This window comes from Prosopis cineraria, unplaced genomic scaffold (genome assembly GCF_029017545.1).
Source record: "Prosopis cineraria cultivar Desert tree isolate PC_DT_omini unplaced genomic scaffold, ASM2901754v1 PC30, whole genome shotgun sequence".
Lineage (NCBI taxonomy): Eukaryota > Viridiplantae > Streptophyta > Magnoliopsida > Fabales > Fabaceae > Prosopis > Prosopis cineraria.
The window spans coordinates 38,779-58,566 of NW_026555361.1; positions in this window are offsets into that span (position 1 = coordinate 38,779).

A 19,788-nucleotide genomic window follows, 5' to 3' on the forward strand; every position below is an offset into this window, starting at 1 on the left:
ATATAAAGTATTTTTAGTTTTTCGAGATGTAATTATTGTCTTTTTTTCAAAAATGTCCCTATTGATAATGACTTTATATTTATTATAGGGTATTTAATAAAAAAAATATATAAAAATAGGGTTAGTTTGAAAGTAGATAAATACTTTATTGAGGATAAGATTCTATTAAAAATAACTTATATTTTTTAATAGAAGGAATATAACCCTAATATAAAATCTGTCAATAATACCTCAAAATAAGTTACAAAAGCACTCTTTTCAAAATTAGGTTGTGCAGTTTTTAATTCCACACACTAAAATAAAAGTAGTATTAAATTCAATTAAATCAATGCAATTTTAAAAAACCTTTGCTTTTAAATAATTGAATCAATATAATTTTAAAATCTTTGCTTTTAAAAAGTTAAATCAATATAATTTAAAAAATTGTACTTTTAAAGAATTATTACATTTTTCAAAAAACATCTTGCCTCAATCTCTGCACTTATGAATTTTCAAGGGAGATGAGATTAGTAACTTACTACAAGTTTCTGGGCATTAGGTTCGCTTTGTTTTAATTTATTATTTTTCATCCCCGTGTTATATTATATATATACATATAAAAGAAATAGTTTTCTCTCAAATAATAAGTTTTTGTTAGTAACTATTAATACAACATATGAAATGTAGTTAAAAAATGTATAAGGTTTAATTAGGGGGCAATTTAGTATTTTAAAATTTATATTTTGTTATTTGGTCCTTTTTTTAGATCCTCTCTAACAAATATTGTATTCTCTAGGTTCTTTGTAATAATTTTCCCCCAAAAAAAAGATAGAGTCGCCTGACTAATTATTAATTAACTATAATTTCTAGTTTAATGGTTGTGTTTAATCCTACATTTATATTAAAGTGAGGCTATGGGTTCAAATCCCCTATGTGTCTTTGGGGAGAGATTGTTGGAAAAGATTTAGCCATCGTCTTCTTTGTTATTTGATAGGCTTAACATTTCAACCCATGATACCTATGATCTTTGCAATCTCTCAGTAAGGCATAATAAAAGACAATTACACCCTAACTTATAACAATAGTTATTGATCTATTGATTGTACTTGATCCTTTATACCTGCCTCGTGAAAAGAAAAATAAATTAAGACTTTCATATTCAATATGTTTCTTATTTCGTTCAACACAAAGCATGTTATCAGGCTTGAAGAGCTTATAAATGTATTTATAAATTGTTTATTAATAAGATCTTTACATGAGCTATAGGGTTTAATCGCAAGATCTTGTTGACTGAGTTAAAGTTTTATCAACTGAATTAATTTTTATTGATGAAATAGGTCCATGTTAGCAATGATAAAATTGGAAGAGTTGGAAGAATCATTTCTAGTGAAGCGTTAAAAGAGCTTTTTTTTCCCCCCTCCATGAATGGGTTCAAAAGTCCAAGGGAAGATGGGTTCCAAGCCATTTCTTTCTTGAGCTTTAGGCTATCTCTCTTTCCATTGGACTTTGGGCCCAAAGATTTTTCTCATTATTGACTCCACAGATCAAACGAGCCTATTCAAATTAGTCACAGAAAAATTTGAATAAAAAATTAAAGAGCGAATTAACATTGATAATAATACAAAGGATGCATGTTAAAATCGTTACTTACTTTTTTATAAAAAAATAGTTAATATAAAGAGTAGAAAAGGACAAAACAATACAAGAAATGAAGAGAAAATAATGGAGGAGAATTCTTATTCATTAATATATATATACTTTGGACATGACCTCTATTTATAAACCTCCAACCATTCAAGTCCTAAGCTAATATTACAAAGATATAATGAGGAATATAATGGTGTAATATATAACCTTTGAAAGTTATAAGCTATTAAGATTAAGAAACTCCTTCCATGCCATTCATGAGGATATTAAGGATAAAAGAATCCTAAAAAAACTATGAGTTATGGACATCCATAACATAATATTTATAATAAAAAATAGGTTTTGAGATCTCATCAAAATTATGATAAGCTTTGTAATTTGAAGAGTCTCTATCGGGATGTTTATGGATTGATTATTCGTTAATAAGAAACTAGTATTCACAAATTGGGTTGGTGGTAGTGGCAGTGGTTACTATTACTCCTCCTGCTATTAATGTTACTGTTGTTGATGCTACTTCTACTACTGTTGCAACTGCTTCCATTACTATTGTTGCTGTTATTACTACTGCTACCTGTAACATCCTGATTTTTTTTAGATAAAAAAAATTGTTGTGAAATTTAAGTTTTTATTAAAAAAATGATAATAATAGGAATTTATATTATTTGAGGTTATTTAGAAATAATATTATGGTTAGGTATTTAATTATGAATTAAAAATTTAAATTTAAAACCACATAAGCAATATTTAGTTAAGATATAATTTTAAGATTTAGAATATATAAATAATTTTTTTATGTGTGTGTTAAAAATAATAATAATAATAAGAGAAGGTAGTAGGAACAAAAAAAAAGGTGGAAGGTTGTTGTTTTTAAATCTCACATTGGTTAGATGAGGGAAAAGAAGAGGTGCCTTCATGTATAAAAAGAAGGGGGTGTGTGCATTAGGAAGCATGAAGAGCTAAGATGCAATTTAGAGGAAATTACAACTTTTGGCCCAATAATTTGAATAATTAAATTCAAACCTATAGTTTTTTTAATATAATTGTGGGACCCACAATTCTATTTTTATATTATTTTTCTCTCTTCCTCTCACATTGCTCGGCGTGTTCTCGCAAGGGGAGATTATTTTCTTTTTCTTCAGGTATGCTCCAACTTTCTTGTTTAAATTAACATTTAAAAAATTATTTAATTAAAAAATTAATTTTATAGTTATTTTATAAATAGTATTAGCTTTCTAGTTATATAATTATTTTGTAGAACAGAGCAAATATTTTAATTTAGATTTTCTATAAGATAGTTAATCTGATAATATGATGTATTAAAAATATAGGTTGAAGTTCTTAGGGATATAATAAATATTATAGAATATTTTATTGAGGTTGAAACTCATGTTTAAGAATTTTTGAATTAAACTCTAGATCTATATGGTTGAATTTATGTTAAATCTGAGATGTAGGGATGAACCTTTAATTATTAAATATTTATTTAAGTATGAATAGGTATTTTTAAGGTTATAGAAAGGTGATTTGAGGTGTCAGGATAATTTTAAAATTTTTAATTTATTTTTAGATGAATTTTTAAAATACAAAAGGATGAAATTGTGATACTAAAAGTGATTTGAAACTTAAAAATAGTTTATTAGGGTATGAGAATTTTAGAAAAGAATTTGGGAAGTTAAATGAGGCATAAATCTTAAATAGTGTTAATATGGATTATAGATCTAAGACTTTCTAACTCTTTAAATTAGAGTTATTTATTTTAATGTAAAATTAATATATAGTATTATGAAATAACTATGTAGATTGTGTTGACAAAGATAGTGGTGAAAGAGGAGTTGTGAAGGAGAACTTGTTATTCAAGACACAAGGTAACCATTATTAATGTGTTGTGATGAGTGTGTTTGTGAATAGTTATGTGTTGTCTTGTTATTTGAAAAAATTATGAATTATTGAAAATAAATACTGTTATATATTTGTTTGAAATTATTGCCAAGTGGGTCAAAAATTTATTTTTATTTATCATGATGAGATATTATTTTTTAAATATATTCCTGTTTGGATATTTGAATGATGCATGACTTGTCAGGGTATTTTAATATATGGTGTTAATGGGAATTTCTATTCGATTAATTATTACCATGTGGTAAGCCCTCATTAGACCCAATGAGTGGCGTGTCGCTTGGTCCAACTCACCTTTGGCTAAGTGATTTGGCGTCCGAGTATGGCGAAAGGAGGATGTAAGGTGCAGTCATGCAATTAAATACTTGTTCGGTTTGTTTGAAAATATTGTTCGGTTAAATGTTTTGTGTACCCACTTAGCAATCACATGATTAGTTACATCTGCATGCATCATTACATATTAATTTTTGGTTATTGGGACTTTTAAGTCTCATTCCCTATGGTTAATATTTTTACAAGAGAGAGTCCGGCCGAGAAAGCACCAAAGGCGTAACTTTGATGTATGAAACACCATCTTTTACGTTGCCTCTCATTTTGTATTATGCAATGTATCTTATGCCAACCTAGGACATTTTTTATTTTGACAACATGTAAACTCTAATCCTCTTTATTAAATGCATTTATATGACTAAGACGATTATGTTTGTCCTTCTTGATTCATGATCTGATTTAAATATCATGTCATAAGGATCTTGTCTGTTCCTTATGGTTCTAATTGCTTTTGAAATATTTTAAAACCTGTGGTATATTGTCTTGAATGTATCATGGTAGACATTTTTCTCCCATGATAAGGGCATGATAAGGGTTTAATGAAAAAAAAAATTTATTAAATTAATAATTTGTGAAAAATCAGTTTGTAAATTTGAGGGTGTTACACTACTATTTTTACCATTATTACTACCCCTCCTACGACTATCACAGCTGCTATCACCACCACCACTACCACTATAATTACCACTATTACTACCACTACTATCACAACTACTACTACCACTATCTGCTACTACTTCTATTACTATTGCTATTGTAGCTATTATTGCTCTTACTATTGCTGCTGCTACTACTACTCTTACTGCTGCTACTATTACTCCTACTGCTACTCCTACTGCTGTTGTTGCTGCTGCTACTCCTCCTCCTCTTCCTATTGCTGCTACTCCTCCTCTTCCTCCTCCTCCTACTCCTCCTGTTGTTGCTGCTGCAGTGACCACCACCACCATTATTGTTGTTGTTGTTGTTGTTATGTAATACATTACATATACAAATACATATATAATATCGTGAAAACATAACTTTAAATTCCTATACTTTGCCTGAGTTTGTTATAGTTCTCTTTATTTTTTTTAGTATTCTAGGTCCACACACTTTTATTTTTTGATATTCTAGGTTTCTATAATACCACTCATGAAAAAACTTAGAACACTAAAAAATAAAGTGTAAGGACTTATAACATTAAAAAAAGTATAAGAATTTATAGCAAAAATCAGAGTAAGATATAGATACCTAAAGTTATATTTTTCTTATAATATTTAATTTAGTAATTATGAAATAACCCACTTCATTCCCTTTGCCTTTCTTCTATCTCTTTCTTCTTAATCTTCCTTCGAATTGAAACTTGAAAGCATTGGATATGTTCTTTCTTACCAATTTTTTTTATTAACTTTTGTATGACAAATTGATGATATATTAATTTTAATATTATTATTTTATTATTATATTATATTATAATTGGTAAATCTACTACCTTATTATTCATAGGCTTAACAAGGTTGGACATGACTTAAGGAGCATTTATTTTGTTGATGAATAAGGTTGGGTATATGTATTCTTTAAATTAAGCACCTTGTTCAACCAAACAATATTTAATAATTCTAAATTCTAAAATATATTTAAAACTTGTAAAACTAATATGTAAACCTATTAAAAAGATTTATTTTTAAATAGGCTTTTAAATAAATATTCAAGTTAGGTCAAGTTTTTGGGAGACTCAAGTTTGAGTTATAAAAAAAAATCTTATAGGGGTTTTAAGTCACTCAAACCTCTTACCTACCATACATATTCAGATTTATTTGATCAAAACTTAATTTAGCTAGTCTATTACCACCCTTGTTACCAATATTAATGTTGGGCAAGGCTATTCTAATTGATTGAATGAAATATTGAGCTTAACGTAATTAAGTATAACAAAAAAATATATGATTAATATTGGTATAATCATCAATTAAAATATAAAAATTATAACAAATCAGACTATTTATGAACTGTGATTTTTTTTAACTAGAATTTATGAAATGTGAGGTTTATCTGGAGATGATAATTTGGATGTAGCTCATTTATATGAGTCAAGTTCAATTCAGGCCAAACTTAAAATATGTATACGTGTAAAAAATGTCAAATGGTCAAAGTCCATCCCAACCATAGTGGACTTTCAGGTTTATTTGGGATGACTTAAATATTCATTTTACTTTTTTAGCAATTTTAATTTTTATCTTAAAAGATTAAAATTCTTGAAAGCGTAAAAATGAAAATATAAGAATTACGTTTCCTTTTCATTTTCTAAAAACTATTCAAAACAATTAGTTATTGAAACATTAAAACGTCATTTTAGAATGTGAAGGGTGTGATTGAAAAGTTTAGTAGAAAATTTATGAGCGCTAAGTGAAGGATGAAGTGAAAATTAATTTTATTTTATTAATAATAAAAAAAGAATTCATATGTTCTAACTATATTCATTTATGTTAAAGCTTATTCATGCAGCTTGAATAACTATGAAGTAAAAAAAAGAATAGAAAAAATGATATTAAAATTCCTTTGAATTATTTATATGGCATTTTGGTCCCTCAAAATGCCAAAATTTCCATGAAGTCTATAAAGACTTTTCTAACATTAAGGAATTAATAGAAAAGATCAAGTTACTCTTGATTGAAATAAAAATCTCAAACCTTAGAATAAACACTTGCGAATTGCTATTAAATTCTCGTGTTTTTGGGAAAAAAAAGTTATGAATATTAGAACAAAAATTATGAATCACAATTAATATTTGTAACACTTAAAAAATATCAGAATTTTAAATGTAAACTTGTGAATTATTGTTGAATTCTTGCGAACTTAAGAAGAAAAGTTATTAATATTGGAACAAAACATGTAAATGATAATTGATATTTGCAATACTGAAAAAATATCAAGATTTTAAATGTGAACTTGTAAATTACTATTGAAATTTTGTAAATTTAAGAAGAAAAATTACTAATATTATAACAAAACTAGTAAATGATAATTGATATTTGCAACATTTTAAAAAATATCATAATTTCAAATGCGAACTTTGAATTGTTGTTGAATTCTTATAATTTTTAAAAGAAAAGTTATAAATTTTAAAACAAAAATTGCTAATCAAGGGCACTTGAAGTATCTGTTTTCAGGCTTGAAATTTTTATTTCCATTAAGAGCAATTTAATCTTTTACATTAATTTTTTAATAATTAAAAAGTTTTTAAAAATTTAAAAAAAATTTATAATATTTTAAGAAATTAAAATATTATTTATATAATTTAAAAGAATTTTCAATCCTAAGTATTTTCTTGCTGGCTTATCAGACTTGGAATGAATTACCAACCGCAATTGTAACATTTATTATTTAGACTTTAGAGAACATACCTAGACGTTAATCATGTCAGAAAAGAACATTTGACAATAAAAGATGTCAAATGTTATGAAAAACACTCATTGCGTGAAGGGCGAAACGACAGCTTTCGAATCTTCCAGGAACTTCAAGGTCAAATGTCTTTAATTCATGAATTACTTTCTTTGTTTTGCCTTCAATACTATCATCATTCATTAGTGACGGCCGAGCGCCGACAAATTAATGAGACATCCTCTGCACGACAATAATAATATGCTCTTTTTATTTTAAATTATAAAATAATTCTAAAAATGCTTTTTTATTTAAAAATATAAAAATATTTTCAAAAAAATTTTATAAAATAATTTTTTATCAATTATTTAAAAATATAAAATCCTTTAGATGGAAATAAAATTAAAATAATTATAGTGTAATGATTAAGCGTGTAGATTTTAAATTATATTAAATAAAGAATATTTTTAAATTTTTATTTTTATTTTTAAAAAAATAAGTTAGTGGAGTATCATTTTTATGTTTTATTGGTATGCATAATTTAATTTCAAAATGTTGTACTCCCTTCATTAAAAATTGTAAGATATTTTTTAAGAAGTTAAATATAAAACATTTTTAGTATTTTAAGGTGTAATTATTTTTTTTTAAAAGTGTTTCTATTAATAAATGACTTTATATTTATTGTAGGATGTTTAAAAAGATAAAATTAGTTTGAAAGTAAGTAACTACTTTATTAGGAATAAGATTCAATTAAAAATATCTTATATTTTTTAAAGGAGGGAGTATAATTTTGAACAAATAGAGTAATTATTATTATTATTATTATTATTAAGTTGTAAAACTAAACGCGGATAGGTCGAGGTCATAGAGGAGCCCAAGTTGACTTGAAATGGTCAAGTTTAATGGACGCTTATAAATGATCGAATCCAATGGACGCTTTTTTTGAAGAAAAAAAATTGTTGGGATTAAACATATTCTAAGAACAGTTAGACTTATTGAACTTTATATATTTAGTATATTTTTATATAATTCAATCAAAGAAAATAAATTTTAATATGTGAATAAGATTAATAATAAGAATTTATTATACAATAAATAATATATATAAAATATTCATATATTTTGATTTAATTGAAAAAATAATTTAAGTATAAAAAATAAATGTAGAATTTTTTTTCCACTGGATAAACATATTTAAAAAGATCTAAATTACAGCATGTAAAAGAAAACATTAAAAAAAAAAAAAAAAGAGGGACACTTCTGCTCCTCCATCACGTGTCTTCCATTCTCAGTGCCTCTCCATTTAAAATCCTTTTCATTACACGGAATTAATTAAATAAAGAATAAATTTTTAGTATCCGGAATTCAGACAAAATTTTTTTTTTTTGGGTTTCCCCGGGGGGGGGGGGGGGCAGAAATTTCCATAACTTACTGGGAGATTTTGACAGTTTATTGTAAAGTTCAAAGATATACTCATATAATTTGAAAAATAAAAAATTGCAATGACATAAATAATTTGATGATCATTTTTTTTAAAAAATTATATTGAATATGTTGACGTAGTTTTTTTATATATTTATATTCTTTATATCTTATGTAGATCATTAAAATAAGGTTAATGAGTATTCTAAACCTTAAAATATTGCACGAAAAATACCTTAAACATTAAACTCTTAAAATATATGAAATTGATTCTAAACTTTTAAATTCATAACAAATTAAACTCTACCATTAATGTCGTTACTATTCACTTAGTGAGTTTAATCAAAATGCTGATGTGACAGTTTTTTACTGATGTGTCATTTTTAATTAGTATCATAAATCTTAAACTATTACGTGAGTAACATCATGGACCCTAAATTTTGAAATTCAAAGCAAATCACTCACACTATTTATGTGAAAAACGTTGACTATTATGTAGAGCAAATTAGCTTCAATATGGTCTATCATAGTTAATGCATCGTTGGCTACAGCGAATGCCCCATAATTTTGTGAAATGACTTTTTCTTTCCTTTTTTTTTTTGCAATGTTTTCAAAACAATTAGTATCTCATGCTTTCATATACTTTATAACTCTAATTTAATCTTATTTTAAATAAGTTTTATTTATCTAATGGTGAAAACTTAGAATCTCACTTAAAAATAAGTTTAAGATTTTAATGAACTGGTTAATTTAAGTTTAAAATTTGTTAATGAAATTATTGGCTTTTACATCCATCGTTCGTAAAATCCTTTGATACTTAAACTTATTTTTAAATAAGATTTCAAGTTTTTAACATTAAATAAATAAACATTATTTAAAATAAGATTAAATCAGAGTTATAGAGAAATATAAAAGCATGAGATACCAATCGCTTGGAAAAAATTGCAAAAAAAGGTAAAATATTATTTCACAAAATTATAGGTCGTTCACCTCAACTAACAATACATTTATTGCGACAAACCACACTGAAACTAATTTAGTTTACATAATAGTTAGCATTCTACACATAAATGATGAGAGTAATTTGCTCTGAATTTTAAAGTTTAAGATTCAGAATGCTACTAGTGCAATAGTTTAGGGTCTGTAATACTAATTAAAAATGATACATCAGTAAGGAACTGCCACATTAGCCTTTTGACTAGGCCCCACTAAGTGAACAGTAACTGCATTAATGGTGAGTTAATAGTGAAGTTTAATTTGTTGTGAATTTAAAAATTTAGGATTAATTTTACACATTTTAAGAGCTTAAGATCCAAGATGCTTTTAGTACAATACTTCAAGGTCCAAAATGCTCATTAATCCCATTAAAATATTAGATAAATGAGCAAATTATCCTTTGAACTGTAGTTCTAATAGCACCACAAACTCTAAACTCATTTATTATATAAATTGTTTCTTAAACTTTTGAAGACAATACAATTTATCTCTTATCATTAATAAAAATTAACTTTGACATTTAGTTGATTAGAAAATAAAAATAAAAAAGACATCAAAAAGTATTAAAAAAAGAATCAAAATTACAAACAATGAAAAAAGATTGGTCTTCTTTTGTAATTTTTTAGGCCTTTTTCTATCATTTTATAATTAATTAATGATTAAAGTTAACTTTTATTAGCAATAGAGGTTATATTGTACTATTTTTAAAAATTGAGAGAATAATTTACATATTAAATAAGTTCAAAATCAATAATATTACTTGATCTAAAGTATAAAGAGTGATTTGCCTATTAACCCAACTATTTTATATATCTAATAACTTTTTGAATCTAAATATTTTTTATTTAGTTAAAGGATACAAAATATCAAGAATAGAAGTATAAAATTATAAAAAATACATGTCTTATTTGAAATTTTTTACAAAGTAAATGCACCATGATACTTGCCCTTATCAGTATGTGAAAAATGACAAGGACCTTCAAAAATTATATTGGGAGAATTTCAACTAAGGAATAATTATCAATGGCTAAAAAAAAATCCAAAATTTCACTACAGGTTTACGGATTTAATTGAAATAAAATGGGCGTTGGAAAGATTAAATGCGTTTTTGTAAAATTAACTACTCAATTACTACTTAACTCTACTTCTCAATTACTTGTACTTGTTAATTCTTTAATAGCATTTGTTAAATAGTTAACTAGTTAATTACACAATTTTATAATCTTAAAAACATTACTTATTAATTTAATAACTTTACTTGTTAATCTGTCAACATAACTTGTTAACTATTTAACTTGACTTATAAATCCTTTGCAAGACTTATTCACTCTATTTGATCAAAAAATATAATCATTAGTTGTTAATTTTTTTATTTTACTTGTTAATTTATCAATATCAGTTGTAGATTACTTGACCTTACTTGTCAATAATCATACTAATATCAATTATTTATTATCTAACTCTTACTTGTTAATTTACCAATATCGATTGTAAATTACATGACTTGTCAATAATCATATTAGTTCAGTCATTTTATCCTAAATGCATAATCATTAGTTGTTAATTCTCTAACTTTATTTGTTAATTTACTAACATCAATTATCAATCATTTTTTTTGCAAAAGGCATTTTGGCCTTTTCAGTCACCTATTTTATTTCAATTTAGTCCAGAAATCCTGCGGTGAAATTTTAAAATTTTTTTGGGACCTACTAGTAAATATCTCTCTTCCATGATCCTCAATTGAAATTCTCTTAATTATAAATAATTACTCCCTCCAAATCACAATACAAATTATTGTTAACTAATTTACATTTTCTAAAATAAATTAGCTAAAATCAAGATTTTCTAAAAATTCTTACATCTTTTTAATCATTCTCCTTAAATGTAATAAATATAATATTTAATTTATTTGAAATACTTTCATTAATTACTCAATAAAATAAAAATATAATTGTAAAAAAAAATATAGAACACCCAAGTAATGATCCATATTCTAGACTAGATAAAACTTCTAAAAAACTATTTATATGGGCCTAGCACTGAAACACCTTTTCCCCCCTCTCTATCCAGACTCTCCCAAGATAGTCAAGAAATTGGCAACCTCAATTTCACAGTCCCCACTATATGTTGATTCTCTTTCTTCACTCCTTCACCTTCATCCCTTTGGCTTCTTTTATAAGGAAAAACAAGAACTCGAATGGAGAAATGGGGTCATCGTAAAGGGCACAATAGAGAAAACCCATCTTCCTCTTGTACCCTTCTCGACTCTTTTAAAAAAATATTTTTAAAAAATGTCATATAATAAGAAACAAAGGAATAATCTGATTACATGCTTTTTTATCATTTTCAAAATGAAGGAGTAAGAAGGTCAAACAAAAATAATAAAAGAGTTATTAATACTTAATATTAAGAAGGGGGGAAACGTATCATTTCGTATGGAAATAAGAAAATAACCATTTTTATTACTTGGTAAAATATGATTAGAAATGTCTAACAATTTTAATAAGAAGAAATAAAAGGTCATGAGAGTGGCAACAAAAAAATGAAATAAGAAAAAATATACTCCCTTTATTCAAAAATATAAGACATTTTTTGAAGAGTTATTTAAAAATGTAAGGCATTTTTAATTTTTTGAGGTATAATCATTATCTTTTTTAAAAAAATGCCTTTATTGATAACGACTTTATATTTATTATAGGGTATTTAATAGAAGTAAATATAAAAAGATAGGATTAGTTTGAAAGTAAGTAATTACTTTATTAGGGAATGAAATTCGGTTAAAAATGTGTTACATTTTTAAATAGAGGGAGTAGCTAAGAAGGAACTTGGTTTCTTTCCTCTCAATCCCATTGAATATGAATCATATAGATTTAATCTGAATGATCTAAATTAAATATTTTTAATTTTAATTTTATATTTATTAAAATAAAAATTTTATAAATTTTTTATAAATATTTTAATTTTGGGTCATCCAAATTTGATCTGGATAGCCCAAACCCACCATCCTACATAGAATTAGGGTAGGAGAAATTTTAGCAGACTGAAGACTTGAAGTTCAAGAAACGACAAAGAAAGCAAGAGAAGTGACCAAAATTTGGAAACTAGTTTATATCAGCAAAAGGCATTCAAAAATGAAGTGACGTTTTGATTTTTTCAAACGTGCCGCATGGCTTATGTTACCAGTCATTGACACGCGGGGGCTATTGTTTGGGCTAAATATGAAATGTTGCTCAAATAGATCACGAGGCTAGTTAGGCTGATTAATCAAAACGTCAGGCCTAAATAAACAAAAGAGGCCGGCCCGAAGCTTAATAAAGTCTACAACACATAAACATGCCGAAATTTCGTTAGCTTCAAATATTAGACCGTTAGCACGAAGACATGATCCTGCGTAATGTCGAAATTTATGCCCAAGTAGTTTGAGGAAACGAGCTGTTGATCAAGATGGAAAGACTGTGCTATAAGTTTCACGAAATTCCTGATTCTTCAATAGAACGTGCTAAGTGTCAAAGAAAAGGCTTCTGCTATCGAACACTATAAATAAAAAGAAGAAAACAGAGAAATCCAGTCAACATTCTATCAAAATTCGCATAATTTATATTGACTAGCTCTTTTTCAATTCTTAATTTTTAGTTTGTAATTTTCAAACACTTCAATAAAATTACATACTTGTTCTGCCAAAGTTTACTATCTTTTTATATCCAAACGAACTGCGATAAGGGAATTCAACACCCCTTTCATTATCTATTGAGACCCAACATATCTGGCACGTCTGATATTTATTGTTCAACCACAAATAGTGAGTTTTTTTTTAATAAAATGAAATATTATATTAGAACTTATATTATATTAGAACTTATAATTTAGGTGTAATTTTGTTAAAAAAAATAAAAATAAATAAGTTGATAGATTCACTTATTTAACTCACTAATTCATAAGAGTTGGGTTGAAATTTTTTTAGTGTATATAAAAACAAATGAATCAAACTCAACTTATATTTTTTAAAAAAAGAAAAGAAAAGGAGCAACTTATATTTTTTTAAAAAAAGAAAATAAAAAGAAAAAGAAAATGTAGCTAAGAAGTTAGTGCGGCTAATAGGCTCTAAATGTTCATATATAATAATGACGAACTCTTAATTTGAATGACATAAATTAGAGTTGTACATTGCAAGAGTCAACGCTCACCCTTCATTCATTTTGTGGGGTCCGTCAACATGTTCCCATGAGGCAGAGTTCGAAGTTTGAGGTTGTTGGTGTACGTGTCGTGTGCTTTGCAGTCATCATCACCCCTTTTTCACGCGTTTTGATTTTTTTTTTTGGTGGATTACGCGTTTTGATTTGTTTGGATGCTCTCTGGGTCTATTATCTCTGCAAGCTTCTACACTCCACAGAGATTACTTTCAATAAAGTAGTAATTGCAACAATGGCGCCAGCCAAAAAAAAAAAATATATTGCAATAATAACGTTCCGTGATGATCCAAACTAATAGCATGCTTCCTCGTCTTTCAAATTTGGCCTCTGTCCCCATCCTAGGCTTTTTTTATGAGTTTCAGTCCCAAGTTCCGTTCATGTATAAATACAGATTTTAATGTGTTTAATTCTTTAATTTTCGGCTTTGGGTGAGTTTTATTTGTTAGCCCAATTAGCTCATATAGTTAAAAACTCAAATTTCTTTTTTTGGTCTTTGATCAACCATGGCCTTGTTATTAAGATATGGTAGATGATGAAAGGAGCCTAATTTATATGAAAATTATTTTGTTTCTTCCCCTTTTTGAGTTTTTTTTTTCAATTAATATAGTATCCAGTTCTATTAAAAAAATCCCATCATATCAAACATAAGTGATTGCTTTTTCAATTTCAATTTTTAAAAAGTGTTATATAACTATAAGAGAGTATTTGGTTAGAGGGGAGAGGAAAGATTTTGTCCTCTCCTTTTTTTGATTTGAAAAATTGGAGGGGAGGGAAAGATTTTTATTTTTTTTTTAAAAAAATCTCCCCTCCCTTTCAAATTGAGGGAATTGGGAAAGGAGGGTTAAGATTTTGCATACCCTGATCAATATGCCCTTCATGATAAGTTAAAAAAAATGTAGATAGAGTTTTTTAGTATTTCAATATTGATAAATTCAATCTTACTTGTCCCACAATCCAATCCACATGGTAAGAATGATATTCTTTGTTAGAGGCCATATTCAGACAATAGCTTTTCCATCAAATCTACCAATAAAGCAATTGTCAATTTCATCAAAGTGAAAGCAAAAATGATATTTGATCCACTATTAGGAAATGGCCAACTTATGAGGAAAAAATCAAATCTTTCTTTTAAAAAGCTATTTGGGATTGACTTCAATCGGAATTTGTTATCTTGGGGGATGCAAGCCCTTGCAAAAGAATTTGCCCCTTTAGTTGCAATTCTCCTAGCTCTTTAATTCACATCCTGTATGGTTGCACAAAATTTGAGAAAGTACGGTCGAAAATTGTCAAAAATGATAATATTAATACTTTCTTTTCTCTTTCATCACAAGAGTGGTTTCTTTAGAATGGAAGAAAATAATAATCCAAGAAGTCCCATTACTAAAAAAACCCCTTAGTAGAGACTTTTTGTTCATGTATGCTAGAATATTAGGAGACATGCAAACTCATCTATTTGAAAGAAGATCATCCTGCCATGAACAATGCTTTCACCCAATATTTTAAAAATTAGATCGAATGATGAATTAGAAAGGTTAGCAAGTTACGATTTTCATGGTTTAACTAATTAAAACAGTGATCAAACTGGTAACTTAATAATTAAATGAAAAGTATTATTTATATACATATATTTAAACAAAAAAACATTAAAAATACTGACAGTATCATTATGAATTTAGAGGTTTTCAATCATAACATATTAAATTTTAATTTTTAACATTTGTTTCATAAGTAAATATATTTTAATTTACCTTAATGGTTCTTTTAAAGCAAATAAGCTTTTAATTTCCTCTACACATTCATTCATAAAATGTCAATAAACAAATCATGCATTCAATAATTTATTATAATAATCAAGGAGTAACTTGACATTAAATTTTTTTAGTTTGAATAAAAAAATTACTACTAAAGTAATACTAAAACTAAAAACTGGGTTAAAATGGGCCAACAATTTGGTCTAGGTTTTTGTTGGGTTTTTAAAACCTATCTAGGTTAAAGCGGGCTAACTCGAGCCAATTATTAAAATGTGTTTAATGGTTGAACCAAATGTTTTTTTTTTTGGGTTACAATTCGACCAGTCCAACTATACGAGTCAATCCAAGTTTCAAAACATTGCTTTTACTTTCACCCAAAAATATTAACAATGACCTTAATCTATTCAAAAGTTAACAATCCTTTGAGCCATGATTAGACTCATGCAAAATAGTATCCTACTAAATTTAGCTAGATAAGATTGAATATCCATAGTTCTAGTAGTAGTAACGTATATGCTGCCTTTGGAGGAATCCAACAACGCATTATTATGAATCCACATCCCACCAAACATTTAGCTATCATGAGTTACGACCTTAGATAAAGTCCTAAGGGAACGAGGGTTAATTCATTCTTGTTCTTTTTTACTACCTGTAGGCTTTTGCCTCTGTTGTTAATTAAAAAAAAAAAAAAGGCTACCCCTAACACTTTCTTAAAAGGCCACCTCACGAGTTACAAGTGGTATTAAAATAATGTTCTCAACTAATATCTCAATAATTTTATTAAAAAAAAAGTTACCCCTAACACTTTCTTAAAAGGCCACCTCACGAGTTACTAGTGGAATTAAAATAACGTTCTTAACTGATATCTCAATAATTTTATCATCTTATTTTAATTATATATATTAACTGTATAAAAATTAACTGAAAGAATTAATGTTTGAAGTAACTAAGGTTGATAACCCATATAACAATTTTAAAACGTAGGGCTTGTTTGATTGATGAATCAAACATGGCGATAGAAACAAGAGTCATATGTAGCAGTAGATTTTAATGGTTAAATATAGTGCGTTTAAAAAAAATAAACAAAGACAAACAAAACACTGCTCAGTTGACCTTCTTTTTTGGTTTTTAAAAATTTAAAACAAATTTAACAAATGAAAAAAAAAAAGTAATTGAAGTTTTAACCGTTCCCGGTAGAAGCATTCAATTGTCGGCAATAATTAACTTCTCTTATTTTTTTTATATTGAGGGAATTGATCAAAGTTCAAATATTTTAAGGATATAAACATATAATATAACAAGGGTGTTCATGCTTGTCTCATCTTGATTTGCTCAATTTTGTCTCAATCATAATAGAATGGATCTATCCTATCTCCAAAACAAAGGGATAGGATTTTGTATGACGGAACAAAAATATATTTAGGACATAGGACCATCCTAGTCCAAATGTGTTATTATATTTTTTTAATAATTAATATTTATTTAGTCAAGTTAAAGTATATTTTTTATATATTTTATGTTCTTTTTACATAACAATGCGCTCATTTAAGTTGTATAACTCAATGATTTTATTATTGTTATAGTATTTATAGTCTAGAAGTCATTTGTAGTTATTGCACACTTGACTTTAAACTATGTTTTTGTGATTATGTTTTTTTAATTTAAATTATATTTACTATAACTCAATTATTGAATTTATATACTTGTATTTTTTTATTTTTGATTTAACAAAATACAATTTAATAAATATTATTACCCAAATTTCTCTTTTACATTTGTTTATTTTATTGGAACATTCCGGTCTTATCTCAATTTTGAACTGGACAAGATAATTTTTGGAATGGGATGTGACAAAAAATTAATCCCATTCATTTTTCAAGATGGAATGAAGGACAGCAGTATTCAAGTCATATCCCATCTTGTGAATATCCCTGTAATGTAAGCCACATTTTATATTAGTTAGTTAACTGATATGATATTCAACGTAACTTTATTAGAGTTGGGTTTGTGTGTGTTATATAACACTAAAATTATCCTTTTATTTGTATTACAAAAGATGAAATTCATTACAAAAATAATTTATAATCATAATAAGCTAATTCAATTAAATATGAAACCAGATGTTACAGTGCATTTAAAACTATCCACCTCTGGTTACATGCGTAATTATTCATGTATTGAAGAACTACAAGAGTCTCTTGATTATTTTGTTTGTTAACGATTACAGCAACATCTCATGCATCACACGAGTAATCTCCTAGTTAATGTTAAAAATGTAAATCATGATTCAGATTTTCAATAATGAGAAACCAAATATCACGTTTCAAATCAATTAATTATATACTTTTTGAATTTGAAATAGAACCAGGAGAATATGGGCCTGTTTGATTTTTGTTCTAATTTTTTGTTTTTAATAACTATTCTGTAATATAATTTTTAAAACAAAATAAAATGAAAAGTAATTTGGTTATGCCAATTTAAAAATAGTTTTAGAATTAACAAATGTACTGATAGTAATGATTATAAATAGTTAATATTAGTGATTAATAATAAAAATTAATCAAGATAACTATAATTTCTAATAATCAAATGTAGTGTATTTTAAAAATAAAAAATAAAATGAAAACAACTTAAAATTGTTTCTATTTTTATGTTTTTAAAAATAAAAAATGAAAATAATTTTGAAAATAATTAAATAAAAAACACTTATCTAAATAAATTTTTAAATTTTTTTATTTTCAAAAATAAAAAAAGTTTTTAAAAATAGAAAACAAATAGGTCTTATAAGACTGACAAACAATAAATTATGGTTAGGATATTGCAAGGTAAGAATTTATAATTACTCAAGAATTCTTCCCAAATAACAATCCTTAATATGACATTAAAGATGGCGCCAACAGAACATACTATTGTTTGCCAGTCATATATATATATATATATATATATTCCTATAAAAATGTAATCTATTTTAATTTACATAATTATTTTATCCCCATAAAAATATAAATCATAAATAAAATGAGATGTGAGACATGAAACATGAAATCAAGTTCTGAACAAGAAACGAAATCTCTGCTTAAAATAAGTGCAAAACAATAACTTCTTTCTTTTTTCATTAAAAAATAATATAAGAATACAAACAAAATTGTAAAAAAAAAAAAATTAAAAAAAGGCCAATTCACGGATTAGGCAGAGTGGAACATATCAGCCCGCCTTTTGGAAGGTTAAAATTTTTTCAATCCAATACTCTAGACACCATACCATGCAAGAAAATGTTGAGGAAAAATGACAATTACAGGCTTTGTAAAGATATTAATTATATATGAAGATTTTGAATTATTGAAATATCATAGAAAAGATTATGATCTTTATTTATAATTAAAAATAAGAAAAATATAATTATTAATCTCTATAGTTTCATTAAATTTTGCTCTTAATTGCTGTAGTTTTTTTTTTTCATGTTTTTATCCTTGAATTTACAATCAACTTTCATTAAATTCATGAGCAATCTTTTATTGATTATTTCAATAATTATAAATATTTTAACTGAAAATAAAAATCATAATCTTTTTTTTTTAAATTTCAATATTTTGAGATCTTCAATTGTCATCAATAACTTTATAAAGTTTTTAATTATTATTTTGTAAATGATTCTTTAATTATCACTTTCACAAATGATTACCTTTGAATTTTGACAGCCCCCCTATATACATAAGAGATAATAGATTAGTAGAGCTGTTAATATATATAATCGAAATTTATGGGTTTGAGCTAAGAAATGAGCTTATAAAGCCCAGGTTAATTTTCATTGACAACTCTATGAATTGGTATAATAGAGTTCTATAAAACCATATATAATAAAAAAAAGTTATATATTTAATCTTATATTAATAAGATGTTTGTTTTTAATTAAATTAATATATGTATATCTTTTTTAGATTATATATTTTATAGCAAACTCTTATTATTAATATTATTAATATATTAAAATATATTTATTATAATTTGATTGAATAAAAAATATTAAATATATAAGGTTAGGAATTAAGTCTTGCCCTTTATAATAAGTTGTTGAGAAAGCTGTGACTTTTTATGTATTCAATGGACATTCAGATATGGATTTTTTATGCCATATATTGACATACCATAGTATTGGAGAAAATTAATCACTTAATTTTTATCAACTCAATTATAATTCAGTCTCTAATTTTTAACTT